This window comes from Leopardus geoffroyi, chromosome A1, assembly GCF_018350155.1.
Source record: "Leopardus geoffroyi isolate Oge1 chromosome A1, O.geoffroyi_Oge1_pat1.0, whole genome shotgun sequence".
NCBI classification, from domain to species: domain Eukaryota; kingdom Metazoa; phylum Chordata; class Mammalia; order Carnivora; family Felidae; genus Leopardus; species Leopardus geoffroyi.
The window spans coordinates 117463240-117486223 of NC_059326.1; the positions used below are offsets into that span (position 1 = coordinate 117463240).

The window sequence follows — 22984 nt, forward strand, 5'->3', positions numbered from 1 at the left end:
CTTGCATAGTTTGTGTGTGTCTTGAACTGTGTATGTGTGCTTTACATGCCAGTGCACGTATGTGGTCTCCAGGTGTGCATTCTACCCAAAGCAGTGGGTTTGTGCCCGATCTCAGGAAGTTTTGAAGCCAGGCAGAGCCCAGTTTCCTTGTCTACATGCTTGTTGCTCACTGTAGATGGCAAAACCCCGGTCAGACTGTGTAATGACTCAGGTAAATAAACACTGGGAGCTCAGAGCTCACCTGTCCTGGTTCAAGAAGATCCTGGGTTGCCTTGGTGGGCAGGAGGCATGTGTGGACAGAAGTGCATAGTCCTCAAGTTTGAAAGCTGGAAGTGTCCTTGGAGATGATTCAGATTCCTCTTGCCCCTAAGCCCAGCCCCCCTGACACTGCTCCCAGGGAGTCCCCAAAACTCAGCCAATAAAAGGGTATCCAGCAATTTAGCCAAATCCCCACCTCCCTGGAAAATATCTTCTTAGGGCAACCCCAAGCCCTGGACAAGGATTGTTACTGAAGGGAGGAATCAGAGGACGGACCACCCTTATACCAGGCCTTCCTGATAAGATATGCAATATATGTGTGTATATATGTGTGTGTGTGTATATATATATATATACACACACACACATCTTCCGGGGGAGAGGGTGCCTGGCTTTCATCATGGCCAGAGGGTCTGTGACCCAGGAAATTGGAGAACCAATTCTCTAGTCTAGGCTGACATTGAGGGAGTGAGCGTGTGCATGGTATGTGCAGGTGTGTGCAAGCATGCGGAACTCTCAACCTGCTTCCTCTCCGAGAATATGGTTGGATCAGGATGTCAAGTGCAGCCCCGGGCCCTGCCAGCTGCTGCCATGGTCAGATTGCAGGGGGGGCTGTCCTTGACAGGACTGGTGGAACAGACGGAGCCAGTGTTAAGGACAGGATGGGAGGGGTGGAGGCTGGTGCTTTCTGGGGGAAGCTTGTAATCTAAGCTACCTGAGTCACCAACCCTCACATGTTCACATTCAGAATGAAGCCTTGAAGATGGCAGCAGGATGGTGGTGTGGGTGGGAATGGGAGGAAAGGGTACCCAGGGAGAGCTGTGAAGGTTCTGTTGAAGGAATTGGAGCTGTTCAGAACCTCAGTCAGGACCCTCTGGGTTCCTGCAGTTTTAGCTTTCTCTGCCTGTTTCCAGCCTGCCCTATGTTAATGCCTCTGGGTATGGTGGAGATGCTGAGAATAGTGGGCCTATGTGTGAAATTGAGGATATCATTGGGGGACTTATTGAAGCTACACGAACTTCTGAGAAGCTGGATGGGCAGAAGGAGGGCCTCTCATGGATAATGAAGTATGCTGATCTCTAAAAGAGGGAGATCTCCCAAGGCTCAGGGCTGGGAGTGGAGTGGAGGCATGGTGGAGGCCTCCTGGCATCAGGCTCAGCTGGTAGGAAGGGAGGGCGGATGCACCTGCGGCTTGGGTTATGTTTTTTTTCTCCTCCTTGCCTCACACCCTGGGCTGATTCAACCTGGGCCTTGCTACTTGAAGGGAAAAATTCTTCTTCTGCCCTCAACGTCCTTCAGTGGGACTAAGGATTACATTTACGTGAGACACATTAATGGGAGAAAAAAACCCAAACTTTTATTATGTGTGCAGGAAGGCCCAGTAATGAATTTGAGACCTAAAGTTTTTGTACTTAAAAAAAAATCTTTAATGTTTATTTTTTGAGAGAGAGAGAGCCAGAGCCAGAGCCAGAGAGAGACAGAGTGCAAGTGGGGTAGGGGCAGAGAGAGAGAGAGACAGACACACAGAAACCGAAGCAGGCTTCAGGCTCTGCTGTCAGCACAGAGCTCGACACGGGGCCTGAACCCACGGACCTCAAGATCATGACCTGAGCAGAAGTTGGACACTTAACAGACTGAGCCACCCAGGCGCCTTTGGTTTTTATTCTTTTCAGACAAAGAGACAATAAATTTGTGAGGAATTGACAGGACAAAGAACATTTAACTTTGGGAGCTTAACTTTGGCCCCCACACATCCCTGCCCAACCAACTCCCTCCTGTGGGCTTCCCAAACATTCCTGGATTGGAGACTTACCTGAGGCTATTCTCTGAGACCTCTCCCACGTTCTTTTCCTCTGCTGCCCCACTATCTTCCTGTGCCTGCCTGTAGCCACTGTCACGACCCCCACTCTGCTGTCCCCACCCTCCCAACCTCTACTGTTGCTGACAGGGCTTCACTGTTAATACTGTGTCGAGAACCCTCTGGCTCCCAGACATGATGGCTCCCTTGCTCCTTCTCCTCCTTCTAAAGAACTTTCCACAAACAATTAATTAACCTCATCACATCCTTTCTGTGGAGCCCAGTGCAGGGAGGGAGGAAAGGAAGAGAAGCGCCCTGTCTCTTGAGGACAGTCAGGGGGACAAGTGGCTACACAGGCAACTGCTGGGGGATTCTCTCAGTGCTGCCACTCCCTACCCACTTTGGAGTTGGATGCAGTGTGAGCCCAGCTCCAGTGAGGAGAGGGGGTCACCCCTTCTGCTTTCAGCCCTGGCTTAATCTCCAACTGCCTGACAAAGCCCTTTATCATTTGCTCCCTCCAGTTGCTCCCACAAGTTGCTTTTTCTCATTCCTCCTCAGGCAACTACTGGAGTCAAAGATTAGGCACAAAGGGGTGGGGGGATTGCAGATGAGTGTAGAGGAACATCCTCAAGTGGCACTGGTGACCTTTCTCCTGGATGCTGTGCCTGCCCTACTGGTGCAGCGAATGACATGGAGATGCAGAAGTTCTGCATGCAAATGTGCCCAGGCATCCTGGCCACTCCACTGGCAGCATGTGACCCCTGGAGCGTCCCTGTGCAGTCTCATCTCGTCATCTAAGGGGTGGCACCCCACTAAGCCCTGGATGCACATAGTGTGTACAGCCGCACAGAGATGGGGCCTGGGCTAGGGCTCAGAGGGAAGACAGAGTGGGAGAGACACAAGGTGGGACATTAATTGTGCACCTACTGACACCAGGTCCTGAACTAGACATACTGTGCATGTTAGCTCATGTCATCCTCTGACTCCCCGGGAAGTTCTTAAAGAAACTAAAGTTTAATAATGCAGGAACTTGGCCCAAGGTCACACAGTGAATAGGTTGTGAAACCAGAACTCAACCAAGACTTTCCTTATCTGAGCAGGACTTAAAAATATAAATCATATAGTCCTGTCCCCTTTCTAAATCACTCCCATGGCTTCCTGGTGCCTTCTGCATGAAATCCTTCTGCTTTCCACCGCTGGCATGACCTGCACCTCTGACCTCACCCCCGCCCACTGTGTGCTCACTCTCCTCTCAAAGCTCTTATACTTGTTGATCCCCTGTTTGGAACACTTACCCTCCAAATCTTCATGGGGTGGCTCTTTCTTATTCTTCAGGTCAGATACCACCTTCCTTCATTGAGAGGCCTTCCCTGACTACTCAGGCAACTGTGGCCTTCCTCAGTCCCTCTCTGTCCCTTCATCTCACTTTCTTTTCTTTAGAGCACAGAGCATCTGAAGTTATTTATATATTAACTTGCTCCTTGTGTGTTACCCACTAGAACGGAAGCTCCTTCCTTTCACCATTGTATCCCCAGGGCCTGGTGCTTAGTAAGTGCTCAATAAATGTTTGATGGACAAATGACCTCAGAAAAGCTTTCCTGGGCCCCAAGGAGGCAGCTAGAGGAGCAAGGGGACCCACTAGGAAGAGAACTTGGCCACTGGGCTGTAAACTATGATGCTGGGTTGCAGACTGATCCCTAAGGCTCTCCCCATAGAAGAGAGTCCACCTGTCTGTCCATGAGATGACCTGGCTGCATTTCTTCATAGGAAGTATGTGTAAACACAATTTTCTCAAACTTTGCATGAAGCCAGGTGGAAGAGACAAGGCTGCCTGCCATCTCTGGACCAGAGCTGGGTACCCTTAAGCTCCCTGCATGCTCCCAGCCTTTCCCGATCTTGGCCTAGGTTCAGGGCTGCTCAGGAGCCCACCCAGTCACCCCAGGGGGTTGTGGCAGGCATTGCCTGGTGGGAAGGGAGAGACTGCTGCTCAAAGAACCTGATCTTTTGCATTTGCTGACATTCTTGGATTTGGCATTTACAACCTCAGGGTTTTATTCCAAAGAGGCCTTTTGCATTTGATGTAAATATTATGGTGATGAGAGGCGACACCGAGAATACCCTGTAGGAAATGTAATTCCACCCCCACCAGGCTGGGAGCCTCTCCCTGCTGCTGCTTTGGGTTGTTATTCAGGGGATTGATTCCTCCCAGTTCTTGGGCTAACCCAGAAGTGGAGTGCCCCCTCCACTCACAGGCAGCAGGGTCTGGGAGTAGCACATTAGTTATTTTTCCAATTTGCGGAGGCACTTTCATCCATCAATGTGGGAAGCAATCGGGGCAAGGCTGGAGCTGGTTCATGTTGCAGCCATTCTCTGGGTAGAGGAATGGCCCCTTCTGGAGGAGGCTTGGGCAGTCCTCAGCCTCAGAGGGGTGGGGTTGGGGGATCCAAGCCAGTAATGGGCACTATAGTTCCCCAAAGTCAGCTGTTCTCTCAGTCACTTCCTCAGTAAGTGTCAGTCACCACACTTCTCCCAACAGGGTTTAGTCTTGGATCTATGTGCCTTTCTACTCTCTATAGCATTGAAGACTCCCTCCAGCTGCAGTGGCCCTTGGTGCCATATTCCTACTTTCTCCCCAAACTCCTGGGGAAATGACATTTATAATCCTCATGTACAGTCATAGTGGTGAGCTAGGATCGGAGGGCTGTCCCCAAATGGCTTGCAAGATGGAAGAACGAGATGACATTTCTACACCGATATCTCTCTGATAGGCTGTATGGCCAGGGACAAATGATTGAATCTCTCTGAGCTTTGGTTTCCACACCCTTCAAATGAGGAAAATTATATCTATGATGTAGACCCAAAGAGAGAGTGCACATAAGGGACCCTGCCCAGTGCTTGACATGAAGTGAATGCTCAGGAAATGTGGGCAGTTATTATTAGGTACAGAGGTGGTTGAGAGGAATAGTATGGGCCAGGGGCCAGCTGCCAGCCTGGAAGTCCAGAGTTTACAACTATGAACCTTATATCTATTGTGAACAGTCACTCAATAAACATCAGTTATTTGGATGTGTAATGAGTGCTTTTATCATCATCAGTAAGCCAGTGTAACCTAGAGCTCAGATTCTGGAGTCAGAGAAACAGAGTTCAAATCCCAGCTTGGCCTCTGAATACCGTAATTTTCAAAGTTTTGTTTTCTTCACATATAGAAGGGAATACTAACAGAAGCATGCCAAATGCGAAGACTGTGGTATAGCATTTGGCATATAGCAAGCCCTTGATGAATCTGCAGTGTGGTGCAATGTGGAAGTCTCCAGATTTAAGATCAGAAGGCCTGGGTTTAATGTATTTCCATCTCCTATTTACTGTCTTACCTTGGGCAAAGCACTTCACCCTGAAGTCTCTCTTTTCCCAGCCTAAGGAAAAGCGATGTCACTTGGTTTTAGATTGCCATAGAAAAAGGCTTAATGTTTGCCATAAGAAGGATGCTCCACATCTGTATGGTGAGTGAATGAATGAATGAATGATGTGGAAGATTTTAGGATTTGAATTCAGAGAACTTGGATTGGCATCCCAGGTTTATCACTTACTTTCAGTGTGGTTTGGGACGTATTACTTCACCGCATTGAAGTAAAAGGAAGGAAAAATTCTTCCTCTGCCCTCAAGGTCTTCCAGCTGGACTAAGGATTAAATTTACATGAGACTCATTAACAGGAGGAAAAATGAAAACTCTTATTACATGTGCAGGGAGGCCAAATAATGAATTTAAGACCTAAAGAAATGACCGAGGCAGGCAGTTTTTTATACTTTTCAGACAAAGAGACAATACATTTGTGAGGAGTTGATAGGAAAAAGAAAACTCCAATTTGGGAGCTTCAATTAGTAAAGAATTCTCATCAGAATTTAGGCCGGGCTAGTAAATTGGTAATAAGTTACAAGGGTTGTTTATGTAGTCTTCTCGGCTCTAAATTTCTCATCTCTGGTGGTAAGGATGTTTCTCTACCTCTACCGAGAGGGTACCTTTCACATGGGATATATATTTCTTGATTTCAGGGAGACATAGGAGGGTCTGAGTGTCCTTCCTGCACTGACTATCTTATAAGTAACTTTTATTTTGAATAGTTAGTATGCCAAAATAGCACATTTGGGGCAGCCTGCCTTTGGTCTACAGAACCTTGGGTTCTTTCAGTGTAAAACAAGATAATAGCTAACCCCCAGCATTATTGCAGAATAGACAGTTAATACTAAAATGCCTCATAAACCATAAGCGTTGTGCTCACTCTAGTTTAATATTACTTGGTGCAGAGCCCTAGGTGAGGAACTATAAGGGCTCCAAAGAGATGTGAAACCATTGGGCCTAGGCCTAGAAGAGCTGGCATAGATTTGGGGAAAGGAGGCACAAGGCAGGTGCAGAACTACACAGAGAGTTCAGCACATTCATTGATTGCACACATATTTACAGAGTCCTAGGCATGCTGTTATAGGTCTGTTGAAGGTTTTCGGTTAGGCCTGATGGAGAGCCTTGAAGGTCAGAGTAAGGCCCCTGGCTTGACCATTCTGTGATAGAGGTCTCAGAAAGCTTATGTGCCATCTGTGCTCCTGAGTTCCCCTGTGGGGCAGGCCCCTGGCTCGCTGAGTCAATTTCCTCAGTCGCTCTCTGAGGGAGCAATGAGCAGAGTCCATTGTAGGGAGAGCATTTGAATCAACTATTCAGTAGGTGCCCCCCACAAAGGTCAGTGGCCTATCTGGCCACTGCAGCTGGTGGCCACAAAAGACCTGCCGAGAATCCAATATAATGGAGCGGCAAAGGCTCTAGCCGCTCCTCCCCAGGAGCGTGAGGGTGAGTTGCAAGGTGATTTCACTACTGTCGCATTCTCCCTTTAGACACAGGCTGTCCTCGAGGGCAAAAAGAGCAGCTTCAGAGGCAGGAGAGTGTTGTGACATCATCCCCAGGTTCAGCCAGCAAACCCCTCTCCAGACAGCTGATCCTGCTTGCCCCGTTGGAGACCAGAGCCAAGGTCCTAGGGAATGATTTTGGTGGCTCTAGGCCCCTCCCAGCCCACTGGCTCCAGTTCTGGGCTCTGTTTATAAACAGAAATCCCTTAACGTGGTTTTTTACCTGGGCGAAGAGAAGTGCACTCAACAGTCCTCTGTGGCTGGGCACATGCCCACCTCCAGGTCCCCAGGGCTAAGCATAGCAGACCTGCAGGGGCCTATAGTCTCTCTGGGCCAGAAGCACACAGGCTGGGCTGGAGACACTGAGGATGGCACCCAGCCTGGAGGCTGAGCTGAGGGGGAGGACATTCTGTAGTCCCTGGGAGGTAAGATGGAGTAAGGAGGAAGGGGGCGGGGGGTCCAGAGAGAATAGAGGAGTTTGTGCATTGTGCACAGTGTGTGTGTGTGTGTGTGTGTGTGTGTGTGTGTGTACGCACACTGCAGCTGAAGATGGCAGGAGTGGGAACTCCATAGTCTCTACTGATTAGAAGGGTTTTGAAATTGATAAATTACTTTGTATTGGGGCAAAATGATTTGACCAGATTTCAAATGTTTCAGAGAAGGGAAGCTTCTCTTGGGCCAACTATTGATTGCGTTTAATAGAGCTGGGACTTTCTCGCTTAAAAACAACAAAATAAACATCTAAAGAAGACACTAATTCACCTCTCTCTTCCTTCCCTCTCTCCCTTCTCTCTAAGAACAGAAAAGGACCCAAACAAGGCTGGGGTGAGGCTGGGGGCAGTGGTGATGTCAGAGCCATGGAGTTACTCTGGGGCAGATTGATGGTGGGGGGCTCAGGAGAACAGGGGACCCTGAGTTGGTCCCATTCTTCACAGATTGATTTTTGCCAACAGACACTGTTGGAGTCTTTGATAAATCACTAACCCAAGTGATGAATGCCCTGAGGCTGGGTGGGATGGGGGAAAGGATGCTGGTCTGGGAGGGAGTTCTAGAGGACAGGTGTGAGGATGGAGGGCTGGTGAGCAGAGAGAGCCAACTGACTTAAAGCTGAGTTCTAGAAATTCTGGAAGATACCCCCAGATTACTAATCCTGGCTTTATCTCTCAATAGGATTTGACCACAATCATTAACTCAACAGCGCTTCAAAATTCATTTTTGTTCTGTCTCTCATCTGTCTCTTGCTGTCTGTCTCACTGTCTGCCCCTTTATCTGGCTTCCAAATGGACTCTGATGGTTTTCTCCCAGGAGAGGATTCCCTTGGGCCTGCTGGAAAATGGAAAGGAGTGTGGGGAAAGCTGGTAGCAAGTAGGTGGTTGGCAGTGGGCAGTAAGAGGAGAGGGGTGAGGCAGCCTCTTGAAATAGGTAGAGGTGAGGGCCCTGGGGCCAGTAGAGAGAGGGAGGGGCTGGGGGAATGAAGATATGAAATTGCAGAGCAGCTCTGGCCAGAGAGAAGCCAGTTCCAGATGTCTTATTTCTCATGGAAGGAAAGATCAGTCATGTGGTTTTCCCATCCCTCTCCCCAAAGCAGTGAGAGCAGATACCTGCCTTGACTGGGCTGAAGAATAGCAGGAAGTGTGGAGAGGAAGAGACACCAACCCAGAGCCACAGAACTGATCTCTCATCATGGCCAGAGACTGCCTTGTAGACAGCCCAGCTTGCAGACCATGAGTCTGAATTAGTTCTGGGTGACTTTGGATATGTGACTTATCCTCACTTACCTTCTGGTTCCTCACCTATAAAATGGGATAATAGAACAAATTTTCATGAGGTATACATTAATTAAGATGACATGTACAAAATGCTTAGAACAGGACCTGGCCCATAGTGAGCATTCAGTAAATGTTATCTGTGAACGTTCTTCTTCTCCCCAATAGCAGTGCGGCAGTCTGAAGTCACGGAAACTCAAAATGTGTCAGCCACACTGGAGTCAAAGAGGGAGGGAGCTCCTGGCTTTACCTGAGGGTGGGGCAGTCTCCCCAAATTACTGATCTAAAGACCAAGCCTGTTCTACATCCTGTCCCTACTGTCAGTGCTGATGTGCCATGGGCTGAGCCTCCACTGCTCTGTAAAGGCAGCTGAAACTTAGTCCTTGAGATGCCTGCCAGGCTCCTAGCTAGCCCACCGGCTTCTGCCCACACTCGTTGGGCTTGGCTCCTCCTTAACCCACCATCCAGGCTGCTGCTCCCAGGCTCCAAGCCCTGGCTCTGTCCGTGGTGCTAACACACAGCCCAGACTTGCCCACAATGCACAACTTCCCACCTCAACCATCCGCTCTTGTCCCCCAACTTTAACATCTCTGATGATCTCCCCAGTCACCAGGAATGAATTCTGAGCTCACGTTCTGGACCGCTGCCAGGAAGAAAGAAGCGGCGTTAGTATAAAGAATCACACAAAAGGCCGCAGGTAATTATGTCTCTTTTAAGCTGCTAACAGGATTGGCCGTTTGATAAATGGGAGGATTTGAGGCTGTTTTGTCACTGACAAGCTGTTGTAAGATCATATTGGAAGCTGAAGACAGTTTATCTTCATGTGTGTGGGGAAGAGAGGGGAATCCTCCGTGGATTTTACACCCTCTTCAAATTAATGTGATTTCATAGGCCGTCCTGTGCACGAGAGTGAGTGATCTTTATGACTCACCCCATGATTAGATTACCTGGCTCAGCAGCCACCTCCAGCCCCTCTGAGTGCCATCTCCTTCCCTAGGCCCCTCCCTGCTCCCATTGCTCGGGCTCTCCCTCCACCTCCAGCTCCCCTCTGACCTCCTGTAGCCCTGGTCTCAGGGCCAGCTGCTGACCAAGCCCACAGCTCAATTACTGCTGGCTAGCCTGAAAGGCAGAAGGATCTGGTTTCTTCCATTTCTCTGGAGGGAGCAGAAGAGCAGGAGGTGGGATGGGAAGAAGAGGGAGGCAATAGGAGAGGGAGGGAGGGAAGCAGAGGAGGAGAGAATGAAGGAGACAAAGAGGGAGTCTTACCAGAGAAACAGAGCCAAGCCGAGGTAAAGAGAAGAAAGACAAGAGGAAAGAAAAAAAAAAGTAGCAAAAGGAGAGGAAAGGTTTTTTTTCTTTCATTTTAAGAACACTGTTCTCCACAAGAACTAAGATGGCCTCCTTCCCTAAACCCCTGAATTAAGCAGGTCCCCTGGGCACTTTCTTTGATAGCTATGTTTTATCATCTTCAGAGCACTTACCACTATTATTTTGTTTATTTATTTATTTGCTTTTAAAATATTTGTCCTCACCCCTAAATTAGAAGACCCATAGGGCAGGATTCATGGTTGCTATGTTCTTCTCAGGACCCCAGCACCTAGCACCTAGTAGGTCTTTGCTAAATATTATTGACTGTGTGAGGTGAAAGGTCTGAAGGGCCAGGGCTGGCTTGTCCTCCTGGCAGGGATCCAGGATGGAATTGCCAAGGATTTCATCCCTGGCTGGATTTGAGGAGACATTTCTGGGGAAGGGAATGCTTCATTAGTTCTTTGGACAGAATTAGGTATCCTCCAAAAGAAAGCTTTTCAAAATGTGGTCCGTGATTCATTGCATCAGAGCCCCCGGCAACATGCATCTTCACAAGTACTCCACATGATCTGATGCCGTGGGTCTGAAGTTCACACTTTGAGAAACACTATTCTGGGGAATGGGTGAACTGAAGGCTCCTGCTCCAGGGAGGTCTCAGCAGAGCCAGGGATCTAGGCTGCTGCTGCTGCTGCTGCTGTGTGTGTGTGTGTGTGTGTGTGCGCGTGCACATGCACGCATGGTTGTTGCACTACCTGCAAGGGGAATGTAGAAGCTAAATTCCATTATCTCCAGGAAGTTGCCACCTCATTCTACATATACACTGGGAGCTACTTCTTTAAGAGCCCCCAAGTTTAAAGGAAAAGCTCCCTTTCCTTTGGGGAGCCTACTGGGGACAATTCCCCCACCTGACCCAGGACCCTAGAGGAAGAGGAAGACAGCAACAGATGTGAGGAGGAGAAGGACCTCTCCCTGCCCCATGCTCAGGGGCCTCTGCTCCCTAACCCATTGATGTTTCTTCAGCTGGTAAGTCATGCTTCATTTCCCAAGCAAGCTGAGCAGACCACCCTCAAGCTCCAGGCCAGGCTCCCTGCCTCTTCAGGAGACCTCTCCTAGACTTGTCAGCAATGTATGCTCCAGGATTGATTGACTGCCTCCCCAGCATATGCCCCCCTACACACACACACACACACACACACACACACACACACACACACATTCCAAATGTCACAGCCCCGTCATACCAGACACAGGCATGGCCCACACAGGACACCTGAAACACAGCAGTGGGTTCTTGGAGGTAGAGGACAGTGTGCCTGAGCAATGGAATAGCCTGGGTATGTTTATGCTGGACCTCCACCTGGGTCTGAGAACAGGGGGGGGGGAGTACGGAACACAAGGGCCAGCCAGTTTGAAAAGATAGCTCACTCTATGCCACTTCTGCCTAGTAAAATCAAGGCATGTAGATGGAACTAAGACCACCTTCCATTCATTCTACACTCCAGCAACTCTGGCCTTACTTCATGCCTCAAGCACTCCAGGCTCTCTTCTGCCTGAGTAGCACCCTTACTCATGCTGTTCCTTCTGCCTGCAATGCTCTTTTATACTCTTCCATCCCTTTCATCTGATAATCCTACCTCTCTTCCTTGCTGGACCTTTCCAGATGTCCTGGCTTTGTGCTACCACAGCTCTACATCCTCTACCACTTGCAACACTCAGCTCCCTTGTCATTATGTATTCAGTGTCTATCTTCCCCCCACTAGACTGTGAGCTCTCTGGCAGGGGGGACCATGCCTGTCTTGTCTACTACTATATCCATGGCACCACCACTCACAGTGCCTGGCAGGTAGTGGACATTCAGCTGGGAAGACTGCGGCTTAAACAGAGCAACTTGTTCAATAAATGGCTCTTGAGCATCAGTGATGTGTCAAGCACAGTGGTAGACCCTGAAGATGCACTGGTAGACAAAAAGTCACTCTTCCTCCTCTCACAGAGGCTGCAATCTGGTGGAGAGATAGATAGTTGTCAAATAATCATACAAATACTGTATGCAACTGTGACAGGTGCTTTGTAGAGGTTTGTGGTGGCAACAAGGGTACACAAAAGGGGGATCTGGTTGGGTTAAGTAGATCAGGGAAATTCCTGAGAAGGTGGTATTTCTCCGAGATGGAGATGGGTGGGTGGAGCAACAGTAGAGGAAAAGGTGTTCTGGAGAGACAGAAAAGCATGTGTGAAGGCCCTGTGGTAGAAAGGAGCATGTCTTCTACAAAGAACTAAAATCCAGAAGGTCTGGAATTGTGGGGTGAAGGGGGAGGCTGGACAGCAGGCAGAAGCCAAACCATGCAGGGCCTTGTCAGGTGAGGTAAGGGATTTTTTTCTTCTTCTCAGAGCAAAGGGTTTAAATGCTGAAGAGTTTAAACAGCAGGGGGGCAGGCACAGGCAGCAGTGATATAATCAGAATTGCATTTTGAAAAGGTCACTCAGGCTTCAGTATGAAGAAGGAAAGGAGGGGCTTGAGTGAGGCAAAAAGACCAATAAGTAGTGCATTGCAGCCATCTGGGCTCAGACCACAAAGGTGCTAGTGGAGATCAAGAGAAGTAGTTTTTGAAAGACAGTTTTCAAGTAACAGCACAGGTTGGTGGCAAAACCAAGACTAAGTACCCATCGCCAGCCTTTGCACTTTCCTGTAGCCATTGGCCTTTTTCTGGGCTGTCCAGTGGGCCACTGTTAAGGAGGGGTTCCCAGACTTCCCTCCAGAAGTATGCCTTACTTTCTGACCCCCCAGATTCCCCTATTCTGTACTGTGTTTCTCTGGTGGTGCTCATATGTGTCCTCTTTCCAGTTGGAAGACTCTTACTGGATACCCATCTAAGAGGTGGATTTCTCTTCTAGCCCCAGGTTCTTTGCATTCTGGGAATTGTAGTTCTGCAGCAGGGATGCTGGGTCTGCTCCTGACTGTGGGTCTGGCAGGCAGCCTGGTTGCCATGGCAGCAGCTGGGCTGGAGCCACTGAACCATTTCATCCACAGCTCTGCTAGCTCTGAGAGCCTCCCAGCAAGAAGGCTTGGGCTCTGGGGAGGAGGAGGAGGGAGGAAAGGAAAAGAAGGGAAGGGAGGGAGGGTAGGACCTCATGGACATTCCCCAGAGGCCTGGGCTAAGCCTCACCCTGCTCTGGGGCTTGTGGACTGAATTGGAGAGAAGTCACCAGCTCATCCTCAGAGCAGGACTCCCCAGCCACTGGGAGCCAGTTCTACTGCTCCGTTCTTGTCAGTCAATCAGACCCTGTAATTCAGCTCTGTGAATGCAGAAGTCTGCACCAGACACAGAGAAAGGAGGGAACAGCTCCTTCCCCAGGGAAACATGGAGCCTGGGTAGAAAGGCAGGAAAGTCCAAAATAATTACCTAGGAAGGAAAACGTCCTGCCCATTTTTCTCCACAATAACTCCAGAATCCATTCCCTTCTCTCTGCCCCTTGGCCACGGTCCTGGTTCATTCTATCCCCCCAAGAGAAGGCTTTCTAAGACACAAATCTAATCCTGTCACACCCCTGCTTAAAATTCTTCAATGGCTCCCCTTTGCCCACGACTGGATCAAGTCCAAGCTCTCTAGTAGGACCATTCATGGCCTCGCAAATGCTGGCCGGAGGCTCACTGTCCAGTTTCTCCTCCTGCCTCCCTTCTGCTCTAGTCATACACAAGTTTTCTCCTTCCACTTTCATAGCCCCTGCCTTTGCACATGCTCTCCTGCCTAAAATACCCTTCCCTTCCTCTTCCAGCCTCTGAGAAGACCCAATCCAGCCAAAACACCTCCTCCTCTGTGAAGTGTTCCAAAATCTTTCTCCACCTTAAATTCTTAAGGGGAAGAATTAATGGCCTGGTGCTCTGAGCTCCCAGAGCACTTTGTACATCCCTCTCAAGCACTTATCACCCATGTTGTGATTACTGTCTCTGTAGCTGCCTGCCTCTCTCTCTCTCTCTCTCTCTCTCTCTCACACACACACACACACACACACACACACGCACGCACACACACACACACATATGAGCCATCCTGAGGGTCCGAGTGCTCAACACAGTGTCTGGCACAAGGTTGGCACTCAATAAATGGTAAATGAGATTGACTTCACCAAAGGAAGGCTATTAGAGCCTTCTCCGCTCTCCCATTCTCCCCCTTCCTGGGCTCTCTGCCTTTCCTGGGCCCCTTCCCCCACCTGCTCCTCCTACAGGGCTGCACACCTCACACACAGCAGCAGACTGGCAGGCCCTATTGAGTGGTGCCTTCTAGTCTGGGCAAGGGTGGCATGGGCACCTGCATATGGAGGCTGCAAGCCTCCCCATGTCACTAGGAATGTACATCAAGTCACACCTAGGTCTCCAGAGAGGAGGTACCCCTGTCTTAAATGGAGTCATGATTTATGGACCCAGCTCCTGGAACTGAAAAAAACAATTAGGCTTCCCTGCTTCTCCATCTGGCAGCAAGATAATTCCAGGAAAGTCCTTCTTCCTGGGCAGAGGCTCCCTCTGCCTTGCCTTCGGCCCTGAGGCTTTTCCATCCGACGCCCCCACCCCACCTCTGTCACCTTACTCCCTGGTCAGTAGTCCAAGCTTCCTGGGCTAGCTTTCCTTGCATTAAAATCCTGACTCCACCATGTAACATCTGGGAAGCTTTTTCCAGGTTTCCATCCTCTGTCTCATTTTCCCACCATATTAAGAGGATAAAAAAATAACCTGCCTAGATCATTCATTCATTGGTGTTCATCCATCGTCTGTCTGTCCATCTGTCCACCCATCCATTTACATATTCCCATGCATGAAGATTTATTAGGTACCTACTGTGGGCCAAGTACTGAGTTAATCACTAAGGATGTAGAAGTGTATCAGGAAGACATGATCTCTGCACTCAAGGATCTTATAGTCTGTATGGGGAAGACCAACTGCAAATTGTTCTAGGGTGGAAATGCAGACTATCAAGTAATGTTCAGGCCTGATCTGGGACCTCAGTATTTATTTCCTCAGTGACTGTGCACCTGTGATATGGCAAGTATGGAGGATAAGCACAAATGCAGACAGGCCCTCCCTTCACTATTCTCAGTGCAAACAGAGACAGACACAGCACAGAGAGGACACAGCCTCAAAGTATACTACAAGTAGGAGAGGGCCAGGAAAGTCTGTGAACTCCACATCTGAAAACAGGGGACCCAGACTCCCCAAGGCCCTAGGGAGGAGTCCCTGAGATGGGAGGGGGGTCCTTTCACCGGTAAAGGTGAAAATGAACGGGCAGAGCCTTAGTAGCACTAACTGGGCCGAGGCAAGAAGCAGCCTTGCCTGGGTAGGGTGTAGGAATGATGAAGCAACGGGCTCCCACAGAGGAGGTTGAGAGATGGCAGGAGTGCTGGCTACTTTGGGGCTGGAGAGGTTGGCAGGTTCCCAGAGCACATGGAGACTACTGTCAGCCCACGCTCTGCCATTCAGCAAGACCTTTATTTTCTCTCTTCTGGAAGAGCCTGGTCCAGGTGTCAGCGAAGTGAGGAGGTGGGGAGGACAGAGGCCTGCATGGTGCTGGCTCAAACTATTCTCCATACTGTAGCCCCTAATGCCAAGCCCATAGTCCTGAACAGCTCCCCAGGCCCTCCCTCTTCTCTGGCTGCTGGAAATCAGTGTCTTGACTCAAAGGGGTACAGGCTCCAAGCTCGGAGGAAGATAGAAAGTAAGAGGGAATGAGAAATAGGGTGGATGAGTGGACATCCATCAGTGACCCTCAGTGTTTCCAGAGAAAAAACCACCAGCTTGCTCTGTGAGTCTGGGTCTCAGTTCCTCCAACTATAAAACGGTGGGGTTGGGCTCACTGTAAGGGCTCTTTGGCTTCTGCTCCTGAGAAATGGTAGAGGGTGACTCTGCTTCCACTAAGAGACCTAAATCAGCATTTGTTGACATTTCCCAGGATGCCCTAGGTGCTGGTGACATTTCAGAGACTTGATCCCTGAGGGGGCTGGAAGATACAGAGCTGACCCCATGGCCCCTGCTCCAGGCCCAGATGAGCTTAGGCCACAGCCCCACCCCTTGCCCCGGCCTGAGACAAGCCTCTCATTCCAAACAGCAGCAAAATATAATTTTCTGGGGTTGGTCCTGAGATGGCAGGAGCACTGAGATCCCTCTTTGAAAATGCTGACTGGAGGGCAACTCTGGGCCCAGAGCTTTCCTCACTAAGCCTCAATGTCTGCATCTGTAAAATGGAGCCCATAATCCCTGCCTCCTTCACAGAATAGTTGTGGGGGCTCCAATGAGAAAAAGGAAGTGTTTCATAAACTGTGGGTTGTTGTGCAAGTGTAAAGGACTCTGATGAGGACATTAAGCCCTAGAGTGGGCATAGTGGGGGGGCGGGGGGATGGAGTGTGGAAGGGGTTAACTGGGTGAAGGGGCTAGAGGAACCAGGTGAGATTCCGGCAAGTTCATGGGCTGCAGAGAGCTTCTTGGTGGGTAGAGGCCAGCAGAGGAGACCCAGGGAACTTCTGATGCCCTGGTTAATGCTGACAGATGGCTATAGAACTGTCAGCAGCGTCAGTATCAGCCCACATAAGGCAGAGACTCTCTTGCTAGTTTTACTCTTTAGTCTCAAGATGGAGGAAGACCAGCTTGAGAGGCTAGATCAGGGTGATTGTAAAGTGCTCAGAATTTAGGGTCATAAGAACTAATCCTGGCTCCATTGATCACTAACTCTTTGGCCTTAGGCAACTACTTTACCTCTTGGGGTCTCATTTTCTTCATCTGTAAAATGGGGAGAATGGTAGTAATAATGCATACTTTGCAGGTTTGTTGGGAGGATCAAAGAAGCTAATTGTAGTACACGCTACCACATGGCCCATGCTAAGCTGCCTCATTGGCACTATTGTTAGTGGCATGGAGTAGGGTTGGGCCTTTCCATTTCTGGTCAGACTAGTTTACAGAGAGGGGAATCCCTTTCCTCACAGATTTTCATTTAAATGTGTACAAGGCACCTAATGTGCACCTGACTCAGTGTGATAGGAAAGAGGACAAAAACTTGACTACTAGACAGATTCCTAGTTTGTTGATTGTGTGAGCTTGAGGGACTTTCCTAATCTGAAATTCAGTTTTCTCATCTTTAAAAATCCATAATCAGGGGCGCCTGGGTGGCTCAGTCGGTTACGCGTCCGACTTCAGCTCAGGTCATGATCTCATGGTTCGTGAGTTCGAGCCCCACATCGGGCTTTCTGCTGTCAGTGCAGAGACCTCTTTGGGTCCTCTGTCCACTCTTTGTCTGCCCCTCCCCCACTCTCTCTCTCTCTCAAAACAAATAAACATTGAAAAAATTTTTAATCCATAATCAGGCAAAGATTATGGACTAGCATTAAAAAACATTAGGAGAATGGTTGATGGGGAAATCAACATCTGTTTGGAGCCAGGGTAACCCACAAATGTTATTTTCTAGAAACAAGGTGGGAACAAAATCATAACTATCATCAGCTGGTGTCTCTCTGAGTGTTTCTAATGGTGGAAAGATTAATATTATGTGTCTTCTGACATGATGCAAAGTGAAGTAAATGACATTACCTCACATGTGTTCTAGCTAAAAACATTTAACTTGAATTATTCTAGCCCTTAGATCTAACTTCTGGTTTACAGGAAGTAAACCAGCACAAGGAAGTAACCAGACACTCGAAGGAGGGAAATTCTATAGGGAAACTGATCTGAATGTTTCATAGGTCAGTGGCCAGGAAAAAAAAAAAAAAAAAAAAAAAAAGCGGGGAGAATGCATCATCTTAAAGAATTTAATGCACATAATGATCAGATGCCATGTGTGACCCTAAACTGGGTTCTGACCAATTGTAAAGAATTTGGGGGGGGGGTCAACTGGGGATCAAATGGGATATTAAAAGGTCAGGTACAGGAAGAGGATTCTCTAAGGAGAATCCCTTCCAAGACTCCATCTCTGGTTCTAGCATCCGCAGAGCCTGGTAAGGCTGGAGAGGAGAGAGAAAAGTCTGTCCCAGTCTGATAGGGGGATGGGGTAGGGACATGATGTGTGCTGGGGGGGCCCTCCAGCACAGGCAGAGGTGCAGTGGTGAGGGAGGGAGCTGGAAGAGGAAAGCCTTTAGGGACTTCAAGCCACTGAGGTGGTCCCCTACAGCTGGAGAGGAGATCCTGTGTGCATGTGGGGGATAGTGTGTGTGTGTGTGTGTGTGTGTGTGTGTGTGTGTGTGTGTGTGTATAGCACCCCATTATCCCCAGCTCCACCCTCAGAGCCTGTTGGGCTTCTTGCTCATTAGGCCGACATCTCCTGCTTAATAAAAAATACATGAATAAATAAATAATAACAGCCATAACCTAGAGGAAACCGCTTTCCACTCTTTTCTGTTTCCCTAGCTCCTTCCTCCCAGGAGCTGTCCTTGGGGGCTCCCAGGCTGGGTCTGTCTGTAAATGCCTTCCCTCCCTTCCCCTAATGGTATAAGTACCCCTCCTTTCAGGAGGGGATTGGGGGTGGTGTTTTTAGGGTGACTGAACAGGCCTTCTGTGCCCCATTCTGCTCCTGGAGAAGTAGGGGATGAGAGAAGTCTGGAAAGAGGTCTTCTCTCTCAGCTTTCAGGAAGAAGGCAGCAACAGCTGAGCCTTTAGGACCAGGACTAGCAGTGGTTGCCAACACACAGCTACCCCAAGTCAGGGAGGGGCCAAGGACAGAGGGTGAAAGAAGGAACTGGAAGGTGGCACAACTAGAGAGTTTCAGGGTCAAACAGGAGCTTGCATTTGCATAAGGTGGGGGAGGGGTCTTGACCCACACCCAAGTATCAAGAGAGAAGATAACCTTCCTCAGAAGGAACAATAGTCACTTTTTTTCTCCTGGCAGTCTCATGGTGATCCCTTTCTCTGTCCTTATGTGTCTCACACGCTCTATCTCTATTTGTCTCTCCACTGCCTTCTCTTCCACTTTTATCTCCTTCCTTACCGGGGTCAGTATGCCTTGGAGATGTTGGCCAGGAGTGACCAACAAAGTGACTCCTCAAAGCTAGGAAGAAGCAAGCCTGCCCCCAGACCTGGTGGTTCAGGACCATGGAGAGCATCCTACATAGGTAAGGCCCTCTCCCAAAAGAATTCGATTGCCAGGAGAGAGTAGGAGAGAGCTGGTGAGGTGGAAGTAAGGGAGAGCTAGTGGAGGGAAAGGCACAGATAAAAGTGAGGCTTATTCACAGCCTGGCCCTCCTAGCCTGGGTGACTCTGAACTGGGACTCAGAAATACTGCTACCCTGGACCAAAGGCCCCCACTACCACATCAAAAAGAATGGGAGGGGGGAGGGCAGCCTGGGCTCTGGGGTGTGAGATTCTGGAGGACAGCTCTTGCTGGGATGTTCTGGGAACCTTTGTACGTAGAGTACAAAGCTAAACAAATGAATAGATTAGGGTTTGAGGTATTTTTTTTCAATTTTTTAATTGTGGTAAAGTACTTGCACATTTACCATCTTAACCATTTTTAAGTATACAGTTCAGTGATATTAAATACATTCAGATGATATTTTTTTCAAGCGAATGGAATTGCCCTTAGGCAGACTTTGGGAGGCTGTGTAGGTATGTTATGTGTACATGAGAGAAGGGCATAGTTACAACCCCTACAGGTGAGGGGTGCCCAAAGGTAGGGAAAGTAGGAGGTAGGGAAAGTAGGGAAACCAGGACCTATTAGGCCTGTTCATTCTGGCAGCTGCAGGGTGGGTGTGAGGGGTCAGGAAGAGACTTCCCTGGCCCCAGCTCAGAAGTAATGGGACCCAGGAGTCTCCTCTTCCACCTAGCAGTTCCCTCTGGATGGAGCCAGGAGCCAGATTTCAGAAGCAATCCAGATGTTCAGGGGAGATGCAGGGAAGTGGAGCAGATGGGGCCTGGGATTCCTGAGGGGGCTGAGGGGAGGAGGCCAGCAGCTGGAGGGTGTGCTAGGACACGTGCTAGAGCTGAGGCTGGCTCCAACATGTGCCAGGGCATGTGCCACAGGGTGTGCCTAGGATATAGTACTTAAGTAGAGTGCAGCCTAGGTCAGGTGGCCCTTTGTGCTTTCCCTATACTGGCTACTAAGATCTGTCCTGAGCTGCCTCTAGCTGTGGCAGGGCCTGAGGGGTAAAACCTCTCTGCCACATGCTGTGCCAGGGTACAGAAGTGAGGAAGACAGACCCTGCCCTGCCTGTGGGGAGCTTAGCCTTTCTTCCAATGTACAACTTTGGCTTGGACTCACAGGACTCGCCCCTCCTCCCTGAATCCAGAGTGTCCACTTTTTTTTTAAATATGAAATTTATTGTCAAATTGGTTTCCATACAACACCCAGTGCCCATCCCAACAGGTGCCCCCCTCAATACACATCACCCACCCACTTCTCCCTCCCACCCCCCATCAACCCTTTCTCAACCCGTTCTCACTTTTCAAGAGTCTCTTATGTTTTGGCTCCCCAGAGTGGCCACTTTTTATGGACTCAGGAGGAAAGCCTGCTAAGAGGCCTGAGTGAGACAACCCAAGCTGTTTGTCATCTACCCCAGGAGACTGCAGCTCATCTTCCCACCCAGAGCCTCGGTCCCTGGCCCTGTCATCCCTGCTGGTCACTGCAGTTTCTGTGGATCTGGGAAAAGGGTGGACCAAGGAAAAGAATCTGGAACTGGTGTTTGCTCCTGCCTGCCCTGAGAACTTGAGGGCCCAGAGGCTTTTACTACCCACCCCCACTTTGCTGTATGTGGCTGTGGTCAACTCACCATCCTCACACTAGCCTGATCATGACAATGGTCATGAGCCCCATTTGGTAGATAAGCAAAATAAGGTGCAGAGAAGTAAAACCACTTGTTGAAGGCATACCTCTTCAACAAAGCTAGGATTCGAACCTAAGTTTGCATGATTTTTCCCCCTAAAATTCCACCTCTAGGCAAGCGGGTAACATTGGCTGTGCACACCAACCAGTTGTGTGGCTCTGGACAAATAAGTGCCTTTTCCTTGCTGGACCTCCATTTTCCTATTTATAAAATGAAAAGGTGTAAATAGGGTTATTTTGAAGAAGGGGGCCAGTGAGGACAGACTGTGAGCAGAGGGTACTCTGACTGAGGGCAAGGCAGTGAACAGTTTCCTGGGGGGAAACTGCCAGACCTTGGGGGGCACCCCAAGATGTCAAAATGCTCAGCAGGTGTGGGCTCCTCTGTAGGCTATAGTGATGGGATTGGGGTGGAGTCTGGGGGAGGCCAGGCACTGAAACCAAATCCTGCCTGCTGGGGAGGGAGAGCAGAGGGAGGTCTGGGGTAGAGAGTAGGGCTGGTTGGGCAGGCCAAAGCCAAGCAGGCAGAGCCAGGCAGGCAGAGCAGAATGAGGCTCAAAGCTCTAGGGCTTTACAAATGGATTTTGCTGAAATGGAAATTTCCACCCATCCCTGAAATGAGCCTGGCAGTGAAGCCAGGTCTGGTGGGGCTGCAGCAGCTGGGGATGTGGACAGGGACAAAAGCCAAACTGTCAAAACTCCTCAGACCTACCCACCCCTCCCCTACCCATATTCCTCTCCCTCCACTCCTCTCCCCTGCTCAGGTCCTCTGGATCCTCAGGAATCTTCAGAATCCTCACACCTTTGTGTACCTTTCTCACTTTCTCCCTCAACCACTCTGTGCCCCTTACACCCCTGCACACCTGACACGCCCTCCCCCTCCCACTCGTCCTCACACTGCCTTTTCACCCCTCACACCCCTCACGCCTCCCCACCCTCCACCTCACACACCCACACACACCTGACACTCTCTCCACCTCCTACTTTATCCTCTTACTGCCCTTTCACCTCTCACCTCCTCTCCTTCCCTTACCTGGGCTCATACCACTCTCCCATACACCCTCTCCCATACCTGACACACCCCTCGCCTCCTGTTTCACTCCTTACACTTCACTGCTCCTGGGCTTACACCCTTCACTCCTCACACACTTTTTCCCTCCACTCCTCACCCCTTCCTCACACCACTTTCTGGAACCCTCTCCTGCTCCTGACACCCCATCACCCCTGATTTCACTCCTCTCACCTACCTATTGCCCTCCATCAGTAACCATGAGGGCCAAATATCTCCTGGTGAAGAGCGGGGCACTACACCCAGGACTCCTGAGGGCTGCTGTGTGAATGAGCAGGCCAAGGCTTGCCAGGCCCTTGCCTCACACACAGGAAGTGCTCCATGTAAGTGTTGATCTTGTTTGTTGCCATGTTTGTAGCTAATTGATACTTTGTGCCAGGCCCTTTGCCCCACAGTGCTGGGTGGGAGTGTGTGTGTGGGGAGCATATGTGCCATGTCAGGAGAGCTGGTGAAAGTACCAAAAACTGTTCTGGGGAGGGGCCAGGGATAAATCTGATCGAGCAGGTCCCTAGGGCTCGAGTAATGGTAGAAGTGCTAACTAGACTACTGGGAAATGTGAGCCGCGCCCAGCATTAAAGAGGTGCCCGCTAACATGTGGCGGTGGGGCTCTCCCTCCGCAGCTCCCACCTCCAGACAAACCAGAGGGAGACACTCTAACCTGGGCATGCTTTCCTCCCTAGGCCACTGCACTGGGGTGTGGAGGGCAGGGAGGGAGAGGGGATGCTGCCTTCCCATCACCAAGAAGCTCTCACAGAAGTTGAGAGGAAGAGGACAGGGGACTGCCTGAGATGGGGAGGGTCTCTGGAGGGTCCCCCTCCTGGGTGAGTGAGGAAAATGGAGGGAGACAGAATACAGGAGCCAAATGTAGGGGGCAGAAGGGATGTAGGGCTTGACTTGCTGTGCATTCTTTTGTGGAATTTCTTGTTCCAAGCACTCAAGTTCTAGGTGGGAATGGGGGACTGGCCTGGCCCCTCACAAAGTTGTGATGCCAGAAGAGTCTGGGACCCTCATGACTGCAGAGAATGAGTGCCTTCTGGCAAGTGGAGAACAGGGGACAAGTTGATGGGGCACATTCAGTGAGGAAGGTCCTGAGGGCTGGATGAATGGGGAC

The 22984-nt window shown here is 49.8% G+C and overlaps 1 long non-coding RNA gene across 2 annotated transcripts in view; it reads left to right on the top strand.

Annotated features, from left to right (window-relative positions):
- The window catches only part of LOC123605246, a 117377-nt gene that overhangs the window by 47831 nt on the left and 46562 nt on the right, over positions 1-22984 (top strand). For both annotated transcript variants that reach the window (XR_006715686.1, XR_006715685.1), the window contains 2 exons: positions 9322-9412; positions 18987-19101. This is a non-coding gene — a long non-coding RNA (uncharacterized LOC123605246). The remainder of the gene's footprint in view (positions 1-9321; positions 9413-18986; positions 19102-22984) is intronic.